The sequence below is a fragment of the Abramis brama genome (assembly GCF_963993115.1).
Source record: "Abramis brama genome assembly, chromosome: 3".
NCBI classification, from domain to species: Eukaryota; Metazoa; Chordata; class Actinopteri; order Cypriniformes; family Leuciscidae; genus Abramis; species Abramis brama.
This window is the reverse complement of record NC_139965.1, coordinates 7,721,542-7,733,381: the sequence shown is the minus strand read 5'-3', so window position 1 is coordinate 7,733,381 and position 11,840 is coordinate 7,721,542. Positions and strand designations below refer to the sequence as shown.

General features: G+C 34.9%; 1 long non-coding RNA gene across 1 annotated transcript; it reads right to left on the bottom strand.

Annotated features, from left to right (window-relative positions):
- Nucleotides 1–800: 800 nt before the first annotated feature.
- LOC311078626 lies at nt 801–10,760 on the bottom strand. Its single transcript, XR_014605227.1, has 5 exons — nt 10,474–10,760; nt 9,707–9,798; nt 9,101–9,139; nt 8,929–8,950; nt 801–1,676 (listed from the first exon to the last, which is right to left on the bottom strand). It is a non-coding gene; the product is annotated as an uncharacterized lncRNA (long non-coding RNA).
- Between the last annotated feature and the right edge of the window lie 1,080 nt (nt 10,761–11,840).

Here is an 11,840-nt window from a genome sequence, read left to right as displayed (position 1 = left end):
ATTCAACCTAGGCCTTATTTAACCTCTGTTGGGTAAAATACACTGAATAATTATTCTGTTGTCCCGTTACAAGTGCACCCCATAGGAAACCCTATAAAACAGTGCAGTCATGGCCATTTTAATGTAAATGTATCTTAATTCTCAAAGCTGTTGATATCAGACTAATCAGCATGTTTCATCACAGCTGTTTAATGTCCACCAGATGAAGCTCGAGAGCAGGAGAGACGAACTCCACAGATAACAGAACGCTTCCCAAACATTGTTCTGCTCTATCACGAGAAAAGCCAGAAAATTTATTTTTGGCTTATGTGGATGAAAGACAACAATTAGTGGAGTATTAGTAGACTGTCTGTTTAATATCTGATAAATCTTTATAGTGATGCTCCTCCTTAACTTAGTTTTCTTAATGTTAGAGGAACATTTTTTTTAAGGTTAGAATGATGTTCCTGAAACATTTTTTAAACTTATTTTTTTATTAACAACTCAACATCTTACAGAGTAAATTCCTCTTCAAAAACGTTACTGATTAATATACTAATATATTAAATAATCATGGAGAATTTTATGACATTATATGCATTTCAGTTTTAATCTGTTTGATATAGTGAAGGTCTAATACAAGTCAGTTATTAAAGAATAAATGAAAAAGACCAAAAGCATTTTCAGTAAACCAACCCTTACACCAAGAACAGTTACAAGATTGAAGATATTGTAAACAAACATTTGTTAATTTTAACTTCATTTATTTCAAATACCTTCCCAGGCTTACTTATAAAAGATCACACAGTTTGGTGAATATGTTGCTGAGATCAGATGTACATTTATTTGTTAATGGATATTTTGATCTTCTAAAATAAGTTTTTATTTTACATTACATTACAAAACAGTAACATATACAACAAAAAAGGCAATTAAAATGAATGCCTGAATAATTTCACAAGAAATAAACAGAATCTAAACTCCAGAGCAAGTGGTTCATTTACAAAGACAAATAGAGTTTATCCAAGGTCATACAGAGCCAGAAAAATGACAATCAAACAGTTGCTCATCAAAAAACAAAATGAAATCTTTCAAAATCCTAAATTAAATTTTAATCACATATTACAAACTCAATGTAAAAAAGAAAGTACATTTGACCTCATTTTCGTCACTATTTTCTGATAAGAGAAAAGCTCTGCTGTAATGTGAGAGTTTCTAGCCCTGAAATCATCAGATCTACGGTAGAAAATCCCAGAATATGAAAACTTCTATAATTCAGAATTCACTGCTTTCAAAGACTGAACACTTTATGCAGGATTTATTAGTTGGCACTTTAAATGTAATTCTTAAATTCAACAGCTTTGTCTTTCATCTGATCAATACATTTCAAAGTTTCTTGTGCTTTTTCACCTGTGTTTTTGTAATAATCAAACATTTGTAATAGAGTATTCTTTTTGTCTTCTAGTTGCTTATACAGTTTGCGAGTTTTGTCAATTTTCTTCAATTTTGCAGAATCCTTCTGAAGCTTTTTTATGGTGTCATAAGGTTTACTCAGACGTTGAATCTTTGAGTTGATTGGGTTCATGAAATCATCTGTGATCTTCTGAGTTTGACTTTTGCTGTTAGTCAAATTCAGGCCCTTTAATTTATCAGTGAGAGTTTGAGACTTCAGTTCATCAACAATTATTTGCAAATCCCTGAAATATCAAAACATTTTTCATAAGTAGACAGCACTGGATATTTGTTTTGTCTGTTTTATGGTTTAACAGCCAAATGGCACATATTATATTAACCATTATGCACATTGTAATTGTCATGCTGTACTTTTGCACTATAGCAAACTAACAACACTATAAAACTCCACAATAAAGGCTCCTTTGTTAACATTAGTTAATTCATTGGCTAATAGAGGCTGTGTTCTAGTTTGTATGTCCTTCTCTTGATAACTTCTGTCCGTCTCAGATGTACCGTTCAAAAGTTGGTCAGTAAGATTTTTTTATGTCTTTAAAATAAGTATCTTCTGCTCACCAAGGCTGCATTTATTTGATTAAAAAATACAAAACACATTTATTGTGAAATATTATTCCAATTTAAAACCGCTGTTTACTGTTTATTCCTGTGATCAAAGCTGTATTTTCAGCATCATTACTCCAGTCTTCAGTGTCACATCCTTCAGAAATCAGTATAATATGATGATTTGATGCTCAAGAAACATTCATTATTATTATCAATGTTGAAAACAGTTGTGTACAATTTTTTTTTTTCAAAATTCTTTGATGAATAGAAAGGGTCAAAAGAACAGCATTTATTTAAAATAGAATATTTTCATTAAAGACATTATAAATGTCTTTACTGTAACTTTTCATCAGTTTAACTCATCCTTGATGAATAAAAGTATTGATTTATTTTATTTATTTACCCCTAAAATAAAAAAAAAATTCTTACTGACCCCAAACTTTTGAACGGTAGTGTTTAATGTTACAAAACCATAGCATCATAAAATAAAAATGTAAATAACTGTTTTCAACATTGATAATAATAATGATTGTTTCTTGAGCATCAAATCATCATATTATAATGATTATTATATTATATTATATATATATATATATATATATATATATATATATATATATATATATATATATATATATATATATATAACATATTTATTCAATAGCCAGGAAGTCTCGCGTGATATCAGGTCTCGCGATGTAAACAATTGCTTTACGGCCAAAAGAAATCTGCTAAAATGCTGTCATTATTGCGCTCCCTCACGCTGTTCGAACCCGAATGAAGAAGACGTTTTAAAGGGGTGGTAAAAAACCTTTTTTCGAAGGCTTGAATGTGTTTGTGAGGTTCACTGTAACATGTGTTCATGCTTCGTTTTTAAAAATTTGCATTATTTTTCACATATTTAACCATTATTCTACACTGCTCTGTCCCTCCTTGTAAAAACAGTCGGATGGATTCCAAACAATCTGATTGCTTTAGGTAAACACTTTATTCACAGATGCAAGTATTTAAAAATCAAACCCCATTTCAATGGATGGAAGAATGACTTAAAGCTATTTGTGAAGTCTCTTCATTGGATGATGGACAAAAATGCCCTAAAACTCCTCTCTGTTTTGGATATGTTTAAATTATTGGACTAAGACCTCGCCCCTTTGTTTGTTTGTTTTTTGTTTTGTTTTGTTTTTTGTATTTTTGTTATGTTCTTACATGTGATATCAACACGATCATACATGTATAATTATTCATTTCTGCCTTAAATGTTTGTACTTTAAATTTGTATATTAATAAAAAAATAAAAATAAAAAAAATAAAAAAAGTCGGATGGATTCCGGGTTCTATGAAGCCCCGCCCTCAAAAATACGTAATTGGGCTCAGATTGGTTACCTGGCCCAGTGTGTTGTGATTCGCTAACCGCCAAGTTCACATTGTTCAGAAACGCCCCTTACACTTACCGGTAGTTTGTGCTTCAGTAAACAACGGCGTTAATATTGCCATAGCTGCTACCAGTTTGAGCCCGAATCAGACCCAGAGAATGTCAGTGGAGAGGATCGAGCAGAACATGTTCAAGAACGGCTGTTAAAGGATGTTTCAGAAAGGTATGTTTTTTTTTTAAAACTGCAGATCTATTGTGATCGCTATATGACACTGACTGTTACTTTTGTATATTTAGAACGATTGTAGCTAAATATCTGTCGCCAGAACTATTAACCCAATACGAACACTAAACATTGGCTTTACAACAGTAGCAAAATCAAACACAAACCATGTTTAGCATGCCTGCAGATAAACAATACACAAAAGCTATAATCAAAGAATAATTTACAGTGATCACATAAACGACAACAACCACGAACATTCCAAGTTCGCTGCGCTGGTGATATTAAACAGAAGTTTGTATGTGTTTGTCGGATAAGTATGAATTAGCATTTAACAAACTGGTTTGTGGAGACGAACAGCGTTCTCCTTCGTTTACTTCCTCGCTACAACGTACAATTAACAATACGAACTAGGCTATTACAGGAAAACACATCAGCGAAAAAATCCTACTTACAGGTTGTGGCTCGTAAACAACAGCTTCTGTTTTTAAAGTTGGAACTGCTCGATCTTTCAGGACAAGCCGTTGTGTGAATCCTGCATTGTAACTCGTGTAGATTGAGGAAGCTTTCCTCCGGAAAATGTGCAGCATAGAGAACGACATTTTGATTATAATTATGAGGGACCGAGTTAAAAATAAATTGTAACTGTCCTTAGGAAGACTGAACAAAGTGGACCTGCAATCTGGGTGAAAATAACAGCGTTTCGACGGCATAGCGGCAACGACTCTCTACTACCACAACATCTCTTCTCCAAAGCAACATAAAATGGCCTCGCCCCTTTATGTATTGTGTTCCCAGAGGAGGGGTTTATGTAAATGTTGGGCTTAGTGATGTCAGCAAGCCCACAGGAATGTCGTGTAGTCCTTATCAGCCGTTTTCTGTAGTTCTTAGAAATTGATTTCTTTAAATGCAAATATCTCCATTTGCTTTAAACTTTGAACGTTGTAACTTTGCAGATGTTGTTTATGCTCAAACAGCAACATTACATACTAACTAAAGTTAGAAAGGTGAAATCGTGTTTTACCACCCCTTTAAAGAATGTCCCATATGCGTTGATGTCGTTGATCTACTAGCCTCTGGTGTCTGAGAATCGCCAACGAGTTTTTACAACAGTGTTGTCAAATATCTATTCCGAAGCTGTGGGGGGAGCTCTAGAGAGAAACCTGCGAGCAAAAAGCGAGAATACAGCGAAGAAATCCCGAAACTACTGAACCCTGCTTTAAAGGGGTGGTAAAACACGATTTCACCTTTCTAACTTTAGTTAGTATGTAATGTTGCTGTTTGAGCATAAACAACATCTGCAAAGTTACAACGTTAAAAGTTTAAAGCAAATGGAGATATTTGCATTTAAAGAAATCAATTTCTAAGAACTACAGAAAACGGCTGATAAGGACTACACGACATTCCTGTGGGCTTGCTGACATCACTAAGCCCAACATTTACATAAACCCCTCCTTAAACACAATACATAGAGGGGGCGAGGCCATTTTATGTTGCTTTGGAGAAGAGATGTTGTGGTAGTAGAGAGTCGTTGCCGCTATGCCGTCGAAACGCTGTTATTTTCACCCAGATTGCAGGTCCACTTTGTTCAGTCTTCCTAAGGACAGTTACAATTTATTTTTAACTCGGTCCCTCATAATTATAATCAAAATGTCGTTCTCTATGCTGCACATTTTCCGGAGGAAAGCTTCCTCAATCTACACGAGTTACAATGCAGGATTCACACAACGGCTTGTCCTGAAAGATCGAGCAGTTCCAACTTTAAAAACAGAAGCTGTTGTTTACGAGCCACAACCTGTAAGTAGGATTTTTTCGCTTATGTGTTTTCCTGTAATAGCCTAGTTCGTATTGTTAATTGTACGGTGTAGCGAGGAAGTAAACGAAGGAGAACGCTGTTCGTCTCCACAAACCAGTTTGTTAAATGCTAATTCATACTTATCCGACAAACACATACAAACTTCTGTTTAATATCACCAGCGCAGCGAACTTGGAATGTTCGTGGTTGTTGTCGTTTATGTGATCACTGTAAATTATTCTTTGATTATAGCTTTTGTGTATTGTTTATCTGCAGGCATGCTAAACATGGTTTGTGTTTGATTTTGCTACTGTTGTAAAGCCAATGTTTAGTGTTCGTATTGGGTTAATAGTTCTGGCGACAGATATTTAGCTACAATCGTTCTAAATATACAAAACTAACAGTGTCATATAGCGATCACAATAGATCTGCAGTCTTAAAAAAAAAACATACCTTTCTGAAACATCCTTTAACAGCCGTTCTTGAACATGTTCTGCTCGATCCTCTCCACTGACATTCTCTGGGTCTGATTCGGGCTCAAACTGGTAGCAGCTATGGCAATATTAACGCCGTTGTTTACTGAAGCACAAACTACCGGTAAGTGTAAGGGGCGTTTCTGAACAATGTGAACTTGGCGGTTAGCGAATCACAACACACTGGGCCAGCTAACCAATCTGAGCCCAATTACGTATTTTTGGGGGCGGGGCTTCATAGAACCAGGTGTTACAATATATTCGGTTCCTGAAATATTTGGTTCCAGTGGGTGGAGCTACCATGAATATTCACGAGACCATAGCGTGGGCGGGACGACAAATACAAGCGAGTGGAACGGAAATTATTATCGTGAGCGCCTGCTCGTTTTGTTTTATGGATTATTTATTTAAAACAAGTAATAAAGTTGAACGAAGTTAATCTTAAACTACTCCTATATATATTATAAATAATTCATCGTTTTGTAGCATGCGTTTCAGTACTCTGAGTTTACCTGAACTGAACTAATCCTGTAGGAAGCGTTGCAAGACCTACAATAAAGGCATATTTCTCCAAATTTTCCCAGATTAGTTGTTGCTGACATTATAGAACTGTTGGGGATTTTTAAAGGTGTGTGATTGATGTTTAAATAAATATTTACAAATATATTCTTGTGTTTTTATTCTGTCTTCCAAAGTTGTCTGCATATTATTAAAATAGCCTTTAAATTATAGGCGACATAAGAACTTGGAGTTGCATGCTGTATGCTTTGGATGTTGCTTTATACTGACTTAACTGAAAATCTTTTTGATACACAACCTTTACTTTATCAAAGGTTGTCATAAATGTTAAGTTTCTGATGCATTAACAGTTGTTTTCTCTAGCAATGCTTTAGAACAGTTGTCAAATTAATTGATAATAATGACTAACCATTAATCATAAAAATTAGGCCTACATCTTATCAGTTTAGTAATGTTATCATTCTTATGTAATCTTTTTGTAAACATGTGAACAGAAAATCACACTGGTGTAGAAGGCATGGGTATACCAAAATGTATATTTATAAATACATATTTAAATAATATAGTAAATATTTTATTAGTCCTGCTGTATTAATTTTGTCCTTGATCCCATTTTTTCTCTTATCTAACATTCTTGTTTTTACAGCTGAATATGAATAAAATATGTAATTTTAAGACACTGTATCTTACTATAAAAATAATTCCGAATTAATGAATGAATGCTTTAAAAAAAACAGATGTTTTTGTTAATCAAATTTAAACAGTCTAGATCATATTTAGGATAGGTATAACTTTATGCATATAGTTTTATATTATGAAAATTATATGTATTATATTCTTTAAATGAGAATACTTTTTAATTATATGTCCATATCCCACCACACCTGAGAAACTTCTTTTCTGACCTCTATGTCTGTGCAATTTACTATTGTACACATTTTTGGCCAATAAATAATTGGTTCAGTACATATAGTTTGTGAAGCATTCAACATCCAATTAGATATGGTGATGTTTTAAAAGAATAACGAGTCTCAACACTGTAAAAAAAAAATCAAAGTCAAAAATTTCTAGTGACTGGTCACATCTAAATTTTTCAATTAGTCTGATGTATTATTTCTCATTGAGCCAATGTTAACAGACTATTGCAACAAGAATTGCACTTGGGCCAATTTAAAAATTTAGATGTGACCAGTCACTAGAAAATTTTGACTTGGAGAGGATAGATTTTTTTTACAGTGAACCACAATTCATATAAATAAACCTACCCATCTTTGTTGAATTTGTCACTTGGGCTGTCAATATAGATAAGGAAATGTTTAAAACCTTGTATGAATTGAAAAAATCTGGAAAGGTTCCTCATGGTGTTTCTAAAATAAATGAAAGATATGTCCTTCTTAGAAGGGCACAGAACTTCACAATGAGAGGTGAGTTATTAAGTAACACTTAGTGATTTCTGTCTCTTCATGATCAAAACATACTACTTTTAAATGAGGTCTTATAATATATTATAGTGAGGTTTTTATTTGCCCTAGATGCAAACACCCTTAATTTTGTACTTCCATGCATGATATCAATGAAAGAAATTTTGAAATTTTGAAAATAGAAAAAACTAAATTAAATGAATCAATTTGCTAGAGTTTTGTCTCTGTTTTATTACAATTAAGTGCACTTACCTATGGAATGGTACATTCAAAACTACAAATAGCGCAAACTGAGTAAAAAATTACTTTAGTTGGACCTTGCTATGTATACATCAATACAATTGAAATAATTATCACTTAATTTGACCACTGTTCTAAAGCATTGCTAGAGAAAACAACTGTTAAAGCAACTGAAACTTAACATTTATGATAACCTTTGACAGTTGTGTATCAAAAAGATTTTCAGTTGAGTGTAAAGCAACATTCAAAGCATGCAACAACATGCAACTCCAATTAGCCTATGTATCATCCTATAAAAGCTATTTCAATAATATCCTACAGACAACTTTGAGACAGAATCAAAACACAATAATATATTTGTAAATATTTATTTAAACATGCAATAATAGACATTTAAAAAGCTTTATCTCAGAAAACGCGATCTGAGGCGCTCACGCTAATAATTTCTGTTCCACTCGCTTGTATATGCCCCGCCCATGCACGCTATGGTCTCGTGAATATTCATGGTAGCTCCACCCATTGGAACCAAATATTTCAGAAACCGAATATATTGTAACACCGGAATCCATCCGACTGTTTTTACAAGGAGGGACAGAGCAGTGTAGAATAATGGTTAAATATGTGAAAAATAATGCGAATTTTTAAAAACGAAGCATGAACACATGTTACAGTGAACCTCACAAACACATTCAAGCCTTCGAAAAAAGGTGTTTTACCACCCCTTTAACTAAGATGAATAAAATGTTGTAATAATAATAATGTTAACTAATGTAGTTAATTAATGTTAACAAATGAAACCTTGATGTAAATGATTTACTCATATTGATAATAATCAGTTGATTATAAAGTTAATAAAGATAAAGTCAAAGATTTGAACAAGAAATACTTACTCTTCTGCTTGTTTCAATTCATCTGTATGAGATATTAAGCATTTTAAAAGATTACTCAAATAATGTATATGTGCTGCTGTGATAGAAGTATTGTAGTGTCCTGGAGTAACCACTAGGTGTCGTGTTTGTATTACAAGTGTGTGTGTGTGTGTGTGTGTGTGTGTGTTCTGACCTGAAGACCACCATGATCCCATGTCTGTTGCTGTAACTGCTGCAAACAGAAGTAAAGTGATAACTTTAACTCAATGTATGTCATAGTCTGATTTATAGTGAAGATACTACAAGTAGGTTCTCCTGGTCAGTGGCAGAACTGTTTTCTGAAACTGCAAAATAGCACCAGGGAACGTTTGCGCCGGATCACGCCTCCTCTTTTCGCTGCACTGCCCCCGGGAGCGCAAGTTCATTCCCTCCTATGTGATGATTTTATGTATTTATTGAAGTTAAATGTCACATTCTTTGTTCTGTATTCCTGCAAGGATCTATGCATAAAATATGTTCACTCCTTGTACACTTGTGTCTATGACAATACTATCTCACGACCAGTTCGTACGAGTGTGTACGAGGCGGCTAATTCATTCGAATTCGTACGAGTGAGGTTGTATGAATTCGTACAATTATCCACCTCGTAAAATTCATAAGATCAGGTTGATCAATGACATGACAATAAAGTAAAGGAAATCTCATCAATGTTAGAAAATTAAAGATTTTAATTTAATTAATCCATGATGCCAAGATAAAAACCATGACTCATAAACTGCTAAATGAAATGGAGACTCACGCTGGACTGAAGGATGATGTCAAACACTGTGATCAGAGACACTGCTTGATAAGGTCACCAGTCTGTGTGTGTGTTCAGATCTGTCAAACACACTAAGAGAAATCACCATGAGAAAAACATCTACAATTCAAAAGTTATCAATCTTTATTTCACCTGCTGAAGCAACAAGATGTGACAAGCAACGGCACACCTACTGTACATGAGCCAATGAGCCTTCATCACACATCATCTCACAGCCTGATGAAGACTCATTGGCCCAGCATGTAGGTGTGCCGTTGCTTGTCACTTCTTGTTGCTTCAGCAGGTGAAATAAAGATATTCTCACAATGAAACAATAAAGACATTTTATATTTTCTAAAATTACTCGAGTGCCTTGGATTGTTTTTTCTTAAGAGTGGAACCATCCCTAAACCCAAAGAGCACCGAGATACTGAAGTTACACAGCACTTCTTTCCATTCCTTGAATTTAAAACCACACACTGTCTGTACACTTTCAAAATCATCGATCAGTGTTCTTTTCCAAATCATTTGTTGTTTTTGAAAAGATCCTATTAGTTTATCTTTTTGAATTAAAATGTTTATTTTGAACAAATCAATTAACTAAATTAATTCATGCAGAAAAAAATAGTGAGATTTAGAGATTTTTTCGCATCATTTCTAAAAACTACACTAGTGAAATAAACAACTAAAATATATAATCATCTGTGTGTAATAGGAATATAATCATAATTTGCTATAAATAAAGAAGTATGAATATTCTTGCCCACCTGGAGTGAGTGAAGAGCGTCTGAAGAGGGATTCGCTCTGACTGAAATACTGCTCATATTTATATGTTCCGTTTATTTATTTTATTTTCCCCGAGAGTTTCGTTTCAAAATAAGTTTACAAGGAGCAACAGACTTTCACATCTCTATAATGGTCTACTATTGCAAAACTATCCCCTTCCTTTTTTTGCCTTTGGGTGTTTGTCTGGAAACTATTTATTTTCTCTTTCACTTCATGCCAAGTTTTCCCAGAAACACTGCTTTTCCAGCAAACTCCTTCAGTGTGTCCTGAAATATCCTGGTAGTTTTTCTTATTATATTGATGAATATCAGTGTGTCTGATCTGATCTTGTTTTGTTGTTGTTGCAAGTCAAGTCTTGTCACCTTTATTTATATAGAGCTTTTTACAAAGTCACTTTACAGTAATAACAGGAAATTAATGCAACAATGATTGTTTGGTGGCCTGAGAATGCAGGATTTCTGCTCAGAGAAAACCCCTTGGTCCTGAGCCACCACTGCAGGGGTCTCATGTACAGGAGGATAAAAGTGATTACGTTGGATGCAGCTGCCATGAGACCCAACAGTCTCTGAAACTGTTTCACACTGAGTGACTGGCCTAATTTTACTTCATTCACAGCTGAGAGAATCGATGATATACGAGCAGGGGACAGTTGTGCCTGCATCGTCGTCGAATCCCAAACCACACCTAGAAAAGTGGTCCTCTGAGACGGGAGGAGCAAACTCTTCTTGACGTTGAGCCTCAACCCCAACTTTCTTATATGAGACAGAACAACATCTCGATGCCGAACTGCCATCTGCTCGGATTGAGCTAAAATCAACCAATCGTCGATGTAATTCAACAAACGAATGCCCTGGAGTCTCAGTGGAGCCAGAGCTACATCCACGCATTTCGTGAAAGTGCGGGTTGATAAACCTAGGCTGAAGGGAAGAACCCGATACTGGTATGCTTCACCCCTGAAAGCGAACCTCAGGAACTTCCTCTGATGAGGATGGATGGCTACATGGAAGTACGCGTCCTTCAAGTCTATCGTCACAAACCAGTCCTCTGCGAATCTGTGACACGATCTGTTTGAGTGTAAGCATCTTGAACCTGAGTTTCTGAACCCTGCGGTTTAGTTGGTGCAGGTCTAGAATAGGACACAACCCCCCATCCTATTTTGGAACAATAAAGTAACGGCTGTAAAACCCTGACTCCCTGCTGGGAGGAGGAACCCTTTCTATAGCCTTCTTTCGAAGAAGAGTCTGTACTTCTTGCTCCACAACCAGAGCCTGCTCAGTGTCCACCACTATAGGGAGGACCCCTAGAAATCTGGGCGTTCGAGAACCGAACTGAATTCTGTAACCCTTGT